Below are 15,408 nucleotides of genomic sequence, written 5' to 3' on the forward strand. Positions count from 1 at the left end.
CACATTGTTCATGGTGATCCTATTTTGAGAGGCCATTCATATACCGAGAACTACATGGCTTGATTTTTTAGCATTACAGTGTGAGTCATTTGAACGGCCTCGGTATGCAGTTCTCGAATACGAGGGTGAGAGTTCTGCTGTGCGTCTTTTGATAAGACTATAAAAATTATATTTTATATCAATATCTTTACTTCTAATAATTAAGATTAAAAAATTATTTATATTATTTATGTTATATTTTTATTTTATATTTTACAGTATATTGCTAATTTTATTTTTATTATGTAGACTGATTATATGTCGGGTCTTGTGTTGGACGCTCGTCGTGCTTTATCTACGACTGATAAGGACGAACAGATTCAGATACTGTGTGAGATAGAGAGAACAAGTTTCGAAACATTGATGGTGATTGATGTTGACCCATATAACTGTGTGCCTTAGTATGGAGTAGTCGATGTGCTAGATATGAGATATATGCCATCACCATATGTTTCACATATGCCATCATCGCATATTCTGTAGATGTCATCACTAGACGCTGCACAGATGCTACCACCTTTTGATCCACAGATGGCAGCACCTTCTTCTTCCTACATCTTCCAGATGACATCATCGGGTACCAGTTGGCCACATGAGTATGACACTTTCTTTTCAGACCCATCCGTGTATCCAGATGAGAGGGTTGAGAGGGTCGCTCAGTCCGTAGATGATCCGACAATATTAGTTATTTCTGAGCAGCATGACTAGCAGACCTCCATTGATACAGAGGAGGAGCCATCACAGCAGATACAGGAGCAAGAGCAGCCGTTGAGGACCTTCCTGAGAAGGTCCAAGCGACCACGGGCACCACGACGTCCTTGTAGGATTTTATATTTTTTAGATTTGTACTTAATATTTTTGAAACTTTTATTGTACTATTTTTTATATACTTGATATTTTTATTTTATTTTATATTATTAATTATTAATTTTATTTTATATTATTTAATTTCAAATGATCGAATATTATGCTTTGTGGACATGGATACACAAACTCTCATATGTCTCAGAACATTAGGGAAGAAAAAGTTATGCTAAAAGGGCTATAGAAATTATAATGCAAATAATAATAATATGTTAGATAATTTAATTATATTTCTTAAAATATCTAAAAATAAACTAAATCAGACAAGTCGGTGGGGAACCAACAAAGTTCAAGCTGATTTTTCGATAAATGAGATGAATCGGATCGCACTGGTACATCTAGATCTGGTATGGGTACGAATAGCTATGTACGGTGCGGTATAGATCGATATAGGTCGGTAAGATTCTGATACATTATGGTGCTTTTACCAACCACTCGGTGCGATGCGATTTGGGCTGCTATAAGTCGATATGAGGATGATACGGATTGATTTTCTATTTTTTTTTTTAAATTTATTTGAATTAAAATTAAAATTTTTATTTTATTTTTTATTTTTTTATTAAAATTTATTTTAATTAAATTTAAAATTTTTATTTTTTAAAAAATTTAGAATTATAATTTTTATTTTTTATTTTTAAAATTTAAAATTTATATTTTTTTATTTTTTTATATTTAAACCTATTTTTGTAAACATTGTTTCAAGTGATCAGATATTATGTTTTATGGATAAGGATACATAGAGTCTTATGTGTCTCATTTGTCTCAAAATTAAATTTTTTTTTTAAATTTAAAATTATAATTATAATTTTTTTCAATTTTTTTTATTTTTTTCCTTTTTTATAGCCTTTTTTATTTTTTTAATTTTTTTGATGTACTTTTTTTAGGATATTTATTAACAAAATTAATTTGAAATGGAGAAAGTAATTTGAAACAGTAATTTTTTTTAAATTAAAATAAAAATTATAATTTTTTTATAATTTAAAATTATAATTATAATTTTTTATATTTTTTATATTTTTTCTTATTTTTATGATATTTTTTATTTTTTAGATATTTTTTCTTTTTTTTGAGATATTTTTTAAAAAAATTAATTTGAAATGGAGAAAGTAATTTGAAATGGTGTTTTTTATTTGAATTAAAATTAAATTTTTTATTTTTTTAATTTAAAAATATAATGCTTTTTTTTTTATTTTTTTATTTTTTTGAGGTATTTTTTATTTTGGATATTTTAAAAAAAATTAATTTGGAATAGGGATACTAATTTGAAATGGTGATTTTTATTTGAATTAAAATTAAAATTTTTATTTTTAAAAAAAAATTAGAATTATAATTTTTATTTTTTTCTAATTTTTTCTTTTTTATGGTGTTTTTTATTTTTTTATTTTTTTGACGTATTTTTTTTAAAAATTATTTTGAAATGGGGATACTAATTTGAAATGATGATTTTTATTTGAATTTAAATTAAAATTTTTATTTTCTTAAAATTTAGAATTATAATTTCTATTTTTTTATTTTTTTAGACTCATTTTTTTAGATATTTTTTAAAAAAATTAATTTGAAATGAAGAAAGTAATTTGAAATGATGATTTTTATTTGAATCAAAATTAAAATTTTTATTTTTTATAAATTTAAAATTATAATTTTTATTTTTATTTTTTTTTTAAAAAATTGAAGTTGCTGTTTGAAATAGTGTTTTTAAAAATACTATTTTAAATGATGATTTTAATTTTTTTTTATAGTCCATGTAGAGTAAAAAAGATGGTGACGTGGAGATTAAAATAATATTTTATATATTTATATTATTTTTATAAATAAATTAAAAAATATATTATTTTAATAAATAATTTTTTTAAAAAATTATTTAGGTAATGAACTCCCAAGTCTACTTTGCTTGGGAGTTTTGGAAGCGGGCTACGATGGGAAAGGAGGAGAGCGCTCCAGGTGAGAATGGTGAGACAAGTAACTCATGTTTTAGGATAATTAAGAAGGGTTCTCTTGAAAAATTTGACAAACGGAATAAAAAAAATTAATAAGTATTGATTTTGACACTATCATTTTTGCAAGGATTACTGAACGTACAAGATTGTGTACGTTTTCATCAACGTCTACATGTCATGTAGTCCTTGTTTTTTTTTTTTTGACTTAATACATGTGTTTTGCTAGTCAAATAATGCGGTTGGAAAAGACAAAAGGTTCCCGGCTGATTTAACCTATCGTATCCCAACTCTATACTAGTCATCCATCACGCGGGTGCTCTAGTCCATCCTCCTGCCTCCATCCTCCTGCCGTTCCTCGCCTTCGCCAACGTGACAGTTAGCAGTGCAGACACGAGGAGGCCATTGTCTTCATTAAAAGTGCCTTAAGTGCTGAGAACAATATGAATCCCAGTTATAACCATTGGAAAAATTAAGGCTTTCGAAGCACTAGAGGGACTAAAAGGACCAGCAGTCATCATTATTGCTATATTCTCTTCATTGCTACGCGTTGGAGTAGATTTCCGTCGTTTAGCTGATTATCCTTCCTTTTCATCTTTGAATTGATTAAGAAAACTGCATCGACTAAACGATAATCAATTCGATTTAAATATACAAAACTTTCTTTCCAACGATGCTCGATCTATAACCAACTTAATAGTCGATTAACAACCGACTATGCCAAACAAAAATAAAATACCTCGATAATCCTATCCTACCGACTCTGACAATATGGATCTCTACCGACTAACTGAACACCGAATATGGCCATCATATAACTCTGACAGACCACATCAAAGTCATATCACTCAGACACCATACTTTGATCAGCTAGCTGTGCGTCGTAATGAGATACTACGATCTCATTAAATACACCTGTAGGATCATTTGTTATGCCCCACATTTGGTAGTGTCCATCGTCACGAGCGCATCGAATAGAAGGTATGCTCGCCGTCGGTATTTAAAGATGCCCACATGGCATCATACGAAATCGTACAATAAGACATGATCGCCTGTCCTCTCATCATTTATTTTTCTTCTTCTATAAATAGAGGTAAGCGAAGACCTCTCCAGGTATGATAGATGCACTATCTCAAAATCCAGTGACTCTGTTACTCTCTTTTCTTGAGCTATTTCACTGACTTGAGCATCAGAAGGTCTTCACCAGAGTCACCTCTAGTGGGACTTGTTTTGCAAATCTTCTTTTTTTGGCATTGAGCTGAGCCCAGCACCATCTCACTCTAAACTCTATCATCGCTCTTCGTCTTGACCTTGACTGTGTGTACCTTCTTTGGTGTCGACACGTCATTCTTCAGTAATTTGCCGCCAACTGACAAGTGCAACTCCTAGTCGGCTTCAAATCAACTACCGACTACACATCGAAACAAGACCGCAATAGTTTGACGCGCCAAGTAGGGAAAGTCTCTCAAGGACCTTCATTGCCAAGACAAGGGCGCAGAATGTCTCTGCTGGTTTAGTTTGATGCTCATCACGGTGTGATGCACCTCCGACAATCCATGAAAAGCCGAGTGCTTCACGACCGTCGGTGATGGTAAACCCTGGGTTTGCTGTCTAAGTATAGCAGGTGAAAAATTTGACGGAGGTTGTTCAAGGTCTCCAACAACAATAACAACAACAGCTGGGAGAGGTCGCAGTGTGTGATGCGCCTTCCAGATGCAGCCATCGATCGCTATCTCTAACCTGACACTCTACGTAGCATTCCCATCGAGCGAGTTCTCCGCTTGCCCGACGGCCACCACATTCGAAATCTCAGCGCGCTTCACATGCCGATTCTAGTGATCGTTGGTCCCCACGTTTCCCACGACGAACTCAGTATAAGGGGAAGAGGCCGCGGTCCTTATTGAGATCTTCTTCTTCTGGGGAAAGCTCTACTCCTGGCTACTTGCAGCATCCTGATGTGTTGCAATAATGGTTGGACGAGTACGATCGAAAATTGAAGGAGATAGAATGCTGTCTGGAACGGCTCCAAACCAACCATCGCAACCCAATCAATGAATTTGGCGTCAGTATGAATTTACATTTCTCAAGATCGATCCTCGATGAGCCAGTTTTTAGTCGGTTTAAAATATCATAAATCGAACCATATGACGGCTCCACAGACCCACTCGATCATTTTAAGAGCTACAAAGTCCTCATGCTTCTACAAGGGGCATCTAACGCCCTCCTTCACATTGTTTTCTCGGTTATGCTTTAAAAAATTGTACAGACGTGGTACTCGGGGCTACAGTCGGGAAGCATCAATTTTTTTGAACAGTTCAAGCAACTGTTCATGGCACACTTTGGTACAAACCAAAGAGTGCCCAGAACTACTGACAGTCTTTTCTTTGTTTGCCAACAAGATGGAGAATCTTTGTGAGAGTTTGTGATGCATTTCAATACCGCCGCCCTGAAGGTCAAAGACCTCGATGAGGCGACGGCCATTGCGGCGATAAAGTGGAGACTCCGAAACTCTAAGTTCACCTACTCTCTAGACAAGACGCTTCTTTGATCCTATGCCGAACTCCTCGAGCGTGCACAGAAGTATATTCGCACTAAGGAAGCCGCGACTGACCGATACCAGTTTGAAGGAAAGGGCTAGAAGAAGAAGGCAAGGAAGGGAGGAGGCTCCGAGGAGCCCAGTCGGATTCGTGCCGAGAATAAGGCTCTCCTTAGCTAAGCCAGAAGCCTAAGAACTTTGTGGGCAGGTATGACCTTTACACTCCTCTGACTGCTTCTTGATCGCAAAGTCTGATGGAAATAGAAGGAGAAAGCTTCCTTCATCGATCCCTGTCAATAAGAGTGAAATCTCATGATTGATAGTGCTACTGCTGCTTCCATCATGACCATGGACATGATATAGAGGAGTGCCACTAGCTGAAGAACGAGATTGAGAACCTGATAAGGTGGAGATATCTTAGGAAGTATGCATAGGAACGCCCTACATAGCTACCTTTCGATCCACTTTGTCCGAAACCCGAAGAGCAGGCTCACATCCCACCAACAGCAGGCGTGATCAACATGATCTTGATGGGACCATGACTCCAAGGGGCAGAAGACCATGGAAGCACTTCCAAGCACCAGCACACCGACAACGATATTATTTTTACTGAAGCAGATCTGTGAGAAGTCCAAACTCTTCACAATGATGCTATAGTCATATCGATGACAATTGCCAATTATGATGTAAAAAAATATCTTGTCGATAATGAAAGTTTCACTAACGTAATTTTTTATGATTGTTTCTCTCGGATGCGACGGCTTTCTGCTAAACTTCTCAAATCCATTAATGTTCCTCTAGTTGGGTTTACAGGTGACTCGATCAAGGTGGAGAATGAGATCGATCAAAGAGGAGGATGAGATCGAACTCCCCATCACGATCGGGCAACCACCTCGGCAATCGACCATTCACCCCAACTTTCTCGTAGTCTGGGTCTCGTCCGCTTACAACATCATCCTGGGGCGGTCTGGATTGAATGCATTCTGAGCGATCATCTCAATTTATCATCTGCTCGTATGTTTTTTGACAAGGAATGAACCCGATGAGATGCGAGGAGATCAATAGTTAGTCTGATAATGCTACTTAATCACTAGCAATAAAAAAAATCAGTTGAAACTCTTCTCATCGATGATAGACTGGATCAGAGAGAAACTAAAAGTCGAGGAGAACCCACAGAACAGCTCATCTTAGTTCTCCTATATGGTAGAGATCCGACTAAAACTATTCAAATCGGATCCTCACTGAGCAAGCAATTGCAAGAGGAGCTGATCGATTTTTTAAGAAGAAATATTGACACCTTCACTTGGTCTACCTCAGACATACCGGGCATCTTTCCAGAAGTTATTATCCATCAACTAAGCGTTGATCCTAACCACAAGCCGGTGAGACAAAAGAAGAGAAGCTTTGCTCCCGAGCAACAAAAGGCCATTAATAAAGAGGTTGACAAGCTATTGACAGCTGACTTCATTCGTGAGGTAACCTATCTGGATTGGCTTGCGAATGTGGTTATGGTCAAGAAAGTAAATGGTAAATGATGGATTTGCATCGACTACACTGACTTGAACAAAGTCTGTTCCAAGGATAGCTTTTTTCTCCCCCGAATAGATTAGCTAGTTAACGTGATGTTTGGATATCAGCTACTCAGCATTATGGATGCCTTCTCTAGCTTTAATTAAATTCAAATAGCACCCGAGGATAAGGAGAAGACAGCATTTATCATCAAAAAAAGTTTGTGCTGCTACAAAGTCATGCCCTTCGGCCTCAAAAATATCAGAGCAACATATCAGAGACTCGTTAATAAAGTCTTTAAAGGTCAAATTGAGTGCAATATAGAGGTTTACATCGATGACATACTCATGAAAAGTACTAAAGCTACCCTCCACATCAGTGATCTGGTCGAAGCTTTCGACACCCTGAGGAAGCATCGGATGAAGCTAAACCTGACTAAGTGCACCTTTGGTGTCACGTTGGAAAAGTTTCTCGATTTTATGGTGATAAAGAGAAGCATTGAGAGCAATTCTGAGAAGATCAAGATGGTTCTCAACATGAAACCTCTTACTTCTCGGAAGGACATTCAGAGATTGGTGAGGTGAATTGCATCGTTAAGTCGATTTATCTCCAAGTCTGTGGAATGGTGCCTCCCTTTCTTTAAAACCTTCAAGCAAATGAAAGACTTCATCTGGATGGAGGAGTGTCAAAAATTCTTTGATGAGTTAAAGCAATACCTCAGATCTCCTCCACTTTTGACGAAGCCCAGCATCGACGATGAATTACTCATGTATGTGGCAATCACTTCTGAAGCCATCAGCTTGGTGCTGGTCTAAGAAGAAGATAGTGCAAAGGCCCATCTACTATATAGGTTAGGTACTGCTTAACATCGAAATAAGATATTCTAGGATGGAGAAGATCATCTTTACAATCGTGACTACTATTCGACGGTTACTGCCCTACTTCTAGGCCCATTCAATAAAAGTTCTCACCAACCTCCCCCTAAGATCTCTACTTCACAGACCAGATACTTGGGGGAGAATGGCAAAGTGGGCGGTCGAGCTCATCGAGTTCGACCTTTCTTTTGTCTCAAGAACATGAATGAAATTCCAGATTCTCATCGACTTCATCATTGAGTGTATCCCAACGAACAATGATCAAGTCAATGGCAACTCCTTCGGGAAGACTCAAGAGTCCGTCTGGATTTTGCATGTTGATGGAGCTTCAAATGCTCAAGGATGCGGTGCAAGCCTAATCTTGACCAATATTGATGGGATGGTGACCGAATATGCTCTTCAATTTGACTTTAAGGCTTCAAACAATCAGACAGAGTATGAGGTCCTAATAGTCGGACTCAAGATTGCTAAGGATCTTGATGTTAAGTGCCTACGGATATTCATCGATTCGCAACTCATCATCAAACAGTCTCGAAGAGAATATGCGGCTCGAGATCCTGTTCTCTCTAGATATCTACAAAGGCTTATCTCTACAATCATATCTTGACTACTTCGAAATTTCTCACATCTCTCGCTCTGAGAATGCCCGAGTTGACTCTCTATCCCTTCTTGCCACCTCTAGTTACGGAGACCTTAGAAAAATCTTCATCGAGCATCTCGAGAGCCTGAGCATTGACTCAAAAGAAGAAATCCGTTAGCTTGAAGTTGGAGAAGAGCCGAGTTGGATTGATCTGTTTATCAATTTCTTGACGGATGGAGTCTTACCGATTGATCCTGCCGAGGCATGTCGAATAAAAAGATTGGCAACTCAATATGTAATCATTAATAATCAACTTTACAGAAGGTCAGCATTCTATCCCTGCACAAGTGTCTCCAACCTTTCAAGACCGACTACACCCTCTGGAAGGTGCACGAAGGCATTTGTGACAACCACTTGGAGGGCAAGTCACTATCTTACAAAATCCTCTAGCAAGTGTATTACTAGCCAACTATGCAGAAAGATGCATATGATTTGGTGCAGAAGTGTGACTAATGTCAAAGGTTCATCAAGTTTCAGAGGCTCCCATCTTGCCATGTTACGGCCATCTCGGTACCTTGGCCATTCAACCAATGGGGTATGGACCTACTCGGTCTATTCCCGCCTACCAGTGGATAAAAAAAATTTCTCATAGTGACCATCGACTACTTTACTAAGTGGGTCGAAGTCGAACCATTAGCACAGATAATAGAACAGAAGACTACCAGCTTTCTTTGAAAATCCATTATCTACCAATTTGGTCTGCCCCGAGCAATCATCACCGACAATGATCGATAATTCAACAATACCATATTTGAAGAGTTCTATGCGAAGTATCATATTATCCACAAGCTCCTTCGATCGAACATCCTCAATTTAATGAAAAAGCTAAGGTGACCAACAGGATGATTCTTGAAGGCCTAAAGATCAAAATTAGTTAAGCTAAAGGAAGCTGGACCGATGAGCTTCATAGTGTCCTATGGTCTTATCGAACGACTCCTCGGATTTCGATTAGAGAAACTCCGTTCGAGTTGGCATTTGGAACCGAAGTCAAGATTTCAGTTGAAATTGACCTTCCTTCAACTCGAGTGGAATACTATAATGAATCAACCAACTCGGATAAGAGACGAGCAGACTTGGATTTGCTCGAAGAAACTCAGAAATAAGCTTGACTAAGAATGATCTCCTACCAACAAAGGGTAGCGCAATATTACAACTCTCGAGTTAAGTCAAAAATCTTCTGAGTTGGAGGCTTAGTCCTAAGAAAAATGAAAATTTTCAAGCCCACTGAGTAAGGAAAGTTATCTCCAAATTGGGAATGTCCCTATAGAGTCTCAGCAGTCCTACGATCAGGGACATATAAAATTGAAAATTTGGATGGCATCGAGATTTCTCGAACCTGGAATATCAAAAACCTATGAATGTATTATCAATAAGAATGCCTTCGTCAAATAAAAAGATCTTTTTTCTTGTAAATTATATATCTTACAATTCAAATTCTCAGCAAACTGCAATACAACTACTCCCTCATCGGCTTATACCCGATGAAGCACTAGTCGGCTCATACCCTATGAAGCACTAGTCGGCTCATACCCTATTAACGAAGCTGGTAGTGGGCCCGTTCTTAACAACAGGTGAGTCCCTCAACCATAAGTGCATCTGTCAAAAGCTGCAGCGTCAGGTTGAATGCGAGACTTAGATGAAATCATTGTGTTAATCGGCTAAAACCCGATTACTGGAGCCGCACGATACGACAACTGCCACCATACTCACAACAGCTCAAGGGCCGCAAGTATAAGAGTTACAGTTCGTCATACAACCCGACGAAAATAAATTATATTAAGTCGGCTCAACACCGACTAGCCAAGGATCTATCGGTCCTAAACAAAAACCACCTATAATTTTCTACTTAACAGGAAAATCTACGGTGAATAATTTACAATTACGATTTTGCTCTGGCCGAGTCCGCCTAGGAGAGTCGATTATATGACTTGGAAAATTTTCTCAAGTTCAAATTTGACTACAAGCTATTCGGTTCGCCGCTTCCTATAGACTATTTTATTTTATTATCGATCACAAGATTTAGAAGATTCTATCAAATCTATCAGTTTGGTTGTGATTTAGTCAGTCTGTTATTTTCAATTGAGTGCATTGCATTATTACTGACTCTATTACTCAGTCAATTTTGTGGAAAGATTGCCAAGAAAGTAAAAAAAAGAGGGGTGGAAAGAGATTTTATTTTATTTTGGAGAAGTTCATTATAGATACAGAGAAGAGTACATGAGGTATTCAAATGGTCGGTTGGGGATGGTCCTCTTCGGCCTCTGCATCTTTGTCTGCCGGCTCGTCCGATTCTTTGTCGAGCTGAATGGAGCTCAGATCCATCTAGGACACGAGGTGGTGAATCTGCTTCTTGCACTCCATAAATTTGAGCTGAAATGCATCCATACCGATATCAACAAGCTCATCCTTGTACTCTTTTGACTTGCGAAACTCGACCAGTACCTGAGAAGCAGCTTTCTGGGCTCGAGTTTCTGCCACCGTCAGTTTCTCTTGAAGTTCGACGATGGTCTTCTCAGCTTTCTCGATGGCATTTTCGACTTCTTTAGCGGCGTTCTCGACCTCCTTGGCAGCCTTCTTCGCCTTCCGCACCCTTTCTTTCTCCTTAGTGAGGGTGCTCTCAACCGACTCCATCTCCTTCTGATAATCGATCTTCAGCTTCTTGAAGTCCTCCTTTTTATTTCTCTGTTGGGCTACCAGACTTGCCAACTCAGCCTCTAGCAAAGAAATCTTCTCTCTGCTCTTTCTTTCTCGCTCCTCGATAGCTTGGAGGAGCTCGTCAGAAACTTTGGCCAGCACACGAGCAGTCTGGACCTGATCCTCCAAGTCGTGGTTGACCTGAGTAGACTTGATCAATCCCTTCGATAATATTGTGATGTTGTGAATCATCTGCAATAAAAAAAAAAGGCTAAGTCATCTACTTAGCTAAAAAGAAAAATACCAAATAAAAAAAGCCCGAATACTTACCCCGATCAGTGACATATAGGCATCCGACTGGATCTTCGAGACTGGGTGCACTTTCTTGACTTCCTAATCTGCAGGAAGCATGACTATTCTCACCAACTCTCCGATGAGTTGGTGGTCCTAGAGCACCTGATCGGTGGCTTTGAAGTACATCCCGATCGCGATCGTCGGCTCTCCAAAAGGCATATCCAGACCGTAGTCCATGGTGAAATGGGGGAGCATTGGTGCCTTACCCTTATCGGCAGCTTCTCAACTTGCTGCCCGACTTCCTCTGGATTCGGCTTGGACCAGAAGGGCTTACACCGCTTCCGCCGACCTCGTCGGTGCTTCGATGACCACCACATCATTGTCAGCCAAGGGAGAAGCCGCAACTGCGATGACTTCGATGGAAGGTGGTGGAGACAAGTGCACCATCGGTGCTCTGGATGGCGATGGCGGCTGTGTACTTCTTGGCTCCCAAATTGGAGACTCTTCTCTCGGCTTCTTCGATGGTCGAGATGGGCCATCGAGCCCAAATGCTGCCTTGGTCCTCTTCCAGACCGCCTCTTTCAGAGATCCCATCGTGATCTGCATGTCTATATGAATGCAACAAAAAGAGAAAAAGATTAGCCTACGAATAAAGCAAAAATCACAAAAAGATCTATAGGAAAGAAAACTACCGAGATGGCTAGTCGGGCTAATCCCGATGTCATAAAGGGACTGCTCCTTGAGCAGTTCCTGATGCATGGGGACCTGGACCTCGAATAGCTTTTCGTATGTCTCCTAATTCTTGTTCAGGACTTCATCATTCCTATTCAGAGAAAGGTTTGGAGTCGTCCAGGTCTAATCAAAGCCCCACGGATGGTTAGCGGTAATGTAGAAGAACTTACTCTTTCACCCATGAATAGAAGAAGGAAGCTTTTTGAAAAGTTATTATCGGGGTTGAGGACAGAAAAACCACCATCCCCACTCTCGGAGATATTTCTTCAGAATAAAAATAGCCCGAAATAAGAAAACTTGGAGTTCAATCTAAAGAAGGTGACAAAGAACGATGAAACAAGAAAGGATATGAATAGAGTTGGGGGCGAGTTGAGCAGGAACGACCTCTTACAGGTCAAAAATATTGGCAAAGAAAGGGTAAAGAGAAAATCAGAGTCTTGATCGGAGGAACTCCCTATAGATGGCAATATAGTCATCAGGAGGATGAATGATCTGACTTCCTTCGTCGGGTGTCATCAACCGATACTGACTTGAGATGTGATAGTATCCCCCTAGTCGGCCAACGACTGACTCAGTTAGCTCGGATCTCTCCACGAGAGGTCCAAAGGTATTCTCGATAGTTGGCTATTCATCTAACTCATCCGGATCTGATTGACCCTGCCAAAGAGACACCTCATCGGGCTCATCTCGAATAATCTCTTTGGTCGCTCTCTGGGTGGTTGGAGCCCGAGAACTCTGATCGTCGATCGGATTCTCATCTCCAAACTCTCTACCAGAAGAAGTCATGGAAAGGACTAACAAGAGAAGACCAAAAAGAAGAAGAACCCTTATAGAAACCTCTAAGGAGGGGAAGCAAACCAATGACAAAGGCTAATGGCGGTAGGAGACCGGCATCGAAGGAGGTGACTCACCAGCGGCTAAACTCTCGACAGAGAAGGGAGCAGCGTGGACTCGAGGCGGAGCGACAATAGTGGAGTCAGAAATGGAAAAAGATCAATCCCTACATATAAATTCTCTCAATGGTCAGGATCGACATCGAATACTATGCCTAACCCGAAGATCATGACATATGGCGGCAATCTCGATCAATCCTTCCGACGTTCGTTCGGTGCACCACCATTCGAATCTTGCCGAGTAAGCTCAATCCGCGTGATCATAGATCAGACCAATGGGCGGTTGACATGCGGATGACTCGGGTACGCATGCTCATTATTGTCTTGCCAGTCGATCTCCTGTCATTTATACAGAAGATCATCTCGAGCTTCGTGGTATTTATTATCGCGTGATCTATGATGGGATAGCATCGTTGCATGAAAAGAGAAGATGACAGTCCATCCCACGAAGTATCGATTGAGTGGCAGTTGGGTAAAGCAACTCATGATGGTCCGAAGACAAACTCCTCTCGTCCAACTAGCTGCTAAGTCAGACTCGAAAGTTGGGGGCAAGTGTTGGGGTAGATCCCCATCACTTAGCCAACTACCCTGTCTTCTCATCTCTGAGCTGACTAAGAAAACTATATCGACTAACCGACAATCAATCCAGCTCGGATATACAAAGCTCCCTCCAGCAGCGCTCGGTCGTAACCGACTTAATGGTCGGTCAACAGCTGACTATGCCAAACGAAGATAAGGCACCTCAGTAATCCCATCCTACCGACTCTGACAATATGGACCTCTACCGACTAACTGAGTATCGAATGTGGCCATCATACAACTCTGACATGTCACATCAAGATCATGTCACTCAGACGTCATACCTTGATCGGCTAGCTGCACGTCGCGATGGAATATTACGATCTCATTAAATATGCTTGTAGGGTCATTTATTATGCCCTACATCCGGTAGCGTCCACCGTCAAGAGCACGCTGAATAGAAGGTACATTCATCGTCAGTATTTAAAGATGCCCATATAGTACCATGTGATGCCGTACGATAGAACATGATTAATATGATCGTCTGTCCTCTCATCATTTATTTTGCTCCCGTTATAAGATAAGATAAGCGGAGACCCCTCCATGTATGATAGATGCACTATCTCAAAACCCAAAGATTCTATCATTCTTTCCTCTTGTGCTATTTTACTGATATGAGTGTCAGAGGAGCTTCACCGGAGCGACCTCCGATGGGACTTGTTTTGCAGATTTTTTTTTTTTGACATCGAGCGGAGTCTAGCACCATCTTATTCTAAACTCTATCATCGCCCTTCATCTTGATCTTGACTGTGCGTATCTTCTCCAACGTCGACATGTTATTCTTTGACAATCTCACTACCAACTAATAGGCACAACTCCTAGTTGGCTTCAAACCGACTGTCGACTATCCACCGAAACAAGACGGCAACACTACCCTCTAAATTCATTTCAACAGCATGCATGGTACAAGACTATGCACTTGTAATTTGAATTTTCAGAGCAACATTCATATCCCAATTGCCATCCCATCAAACGGTGTACTCCAATTAATTCCCATGCTCAACACCTAGAGCACGAATTGGAGCAACAACAACCGACTTTATCACTTGCCTCCAAGATCAGATTTCTCGTGGCAAGTTTTCCTGCCTAAGGCTGCAAATGGGTCGGGTCGACCCATGACCCAATCCAGCCCGACCCACTTAGACCCGATCCAACATATTTTAAAAGACCCATGGGATCAGGTCGAATTCTAAAATTGAACCTATTCAATATTTCAGATCGGGTCTGGATTTATTGAATTCAGACCCAACCCGATTCGATCCGATTTCAGTATTGAATCCAATATGTAAACTATAGAATAAATAAAGTAGGATTAGAATTTTAAATATTCTTGTAGTATTGTTATTTTTCATACAGTTTTACTCAATTTGATTGTGAAATTTTATGAAATTACTTATAAATTAATAGCCAAAGTAAAGTAATGTTTATTTTTTTTTGTCATAAACTTCGCATCTGTTGGTTTATCATACAAACAAGGCCTGATCAGAATTTGGATCCGAGCCGGATCTAAAATTTTTAGATTAAAACTAGATTATATATGGATCCGATCCGATCCAAATAATCTAATGGGACAGGCTTTTAGATTATGGACCCGATCCAATCCAACCCGATTTTCAATTGGATTGGGTCTGAGTCCAACATTAGGACACAATCAAGGGACTAGGTCGGATTAGGATCACTCATGACCCAGTCCGATCCGACCCATTTGCACTCCTATTCCTATCTTGATGCCTCTCTTTAACTTCTTTTTTATTTTTTTCATTGATAAGATGTCACGATCTGAACCCAATATTTGGATTGACCATGCGACATGACTGCATACTCCTTAGAGTAAAATCTCAAAACTCATTATAATCTTAAAGCCCGTGAATACTAATAA

This window comes from Elaeis guineensis, chromosome 5 (genome assembly GCF_000442705.2).
Source record: "Elaeis guineensis isolate ETL-2024a chromosome 5, EG11, whole genome shotgun sequence".
Taxonomy (NCBI): domain Eukaryota; kingdom Viridiplantae; phylum Streptophyta; class Magnoliopsida; order Arecales; family Arecaceae; genus Elaeis; species Elaeis guineensis.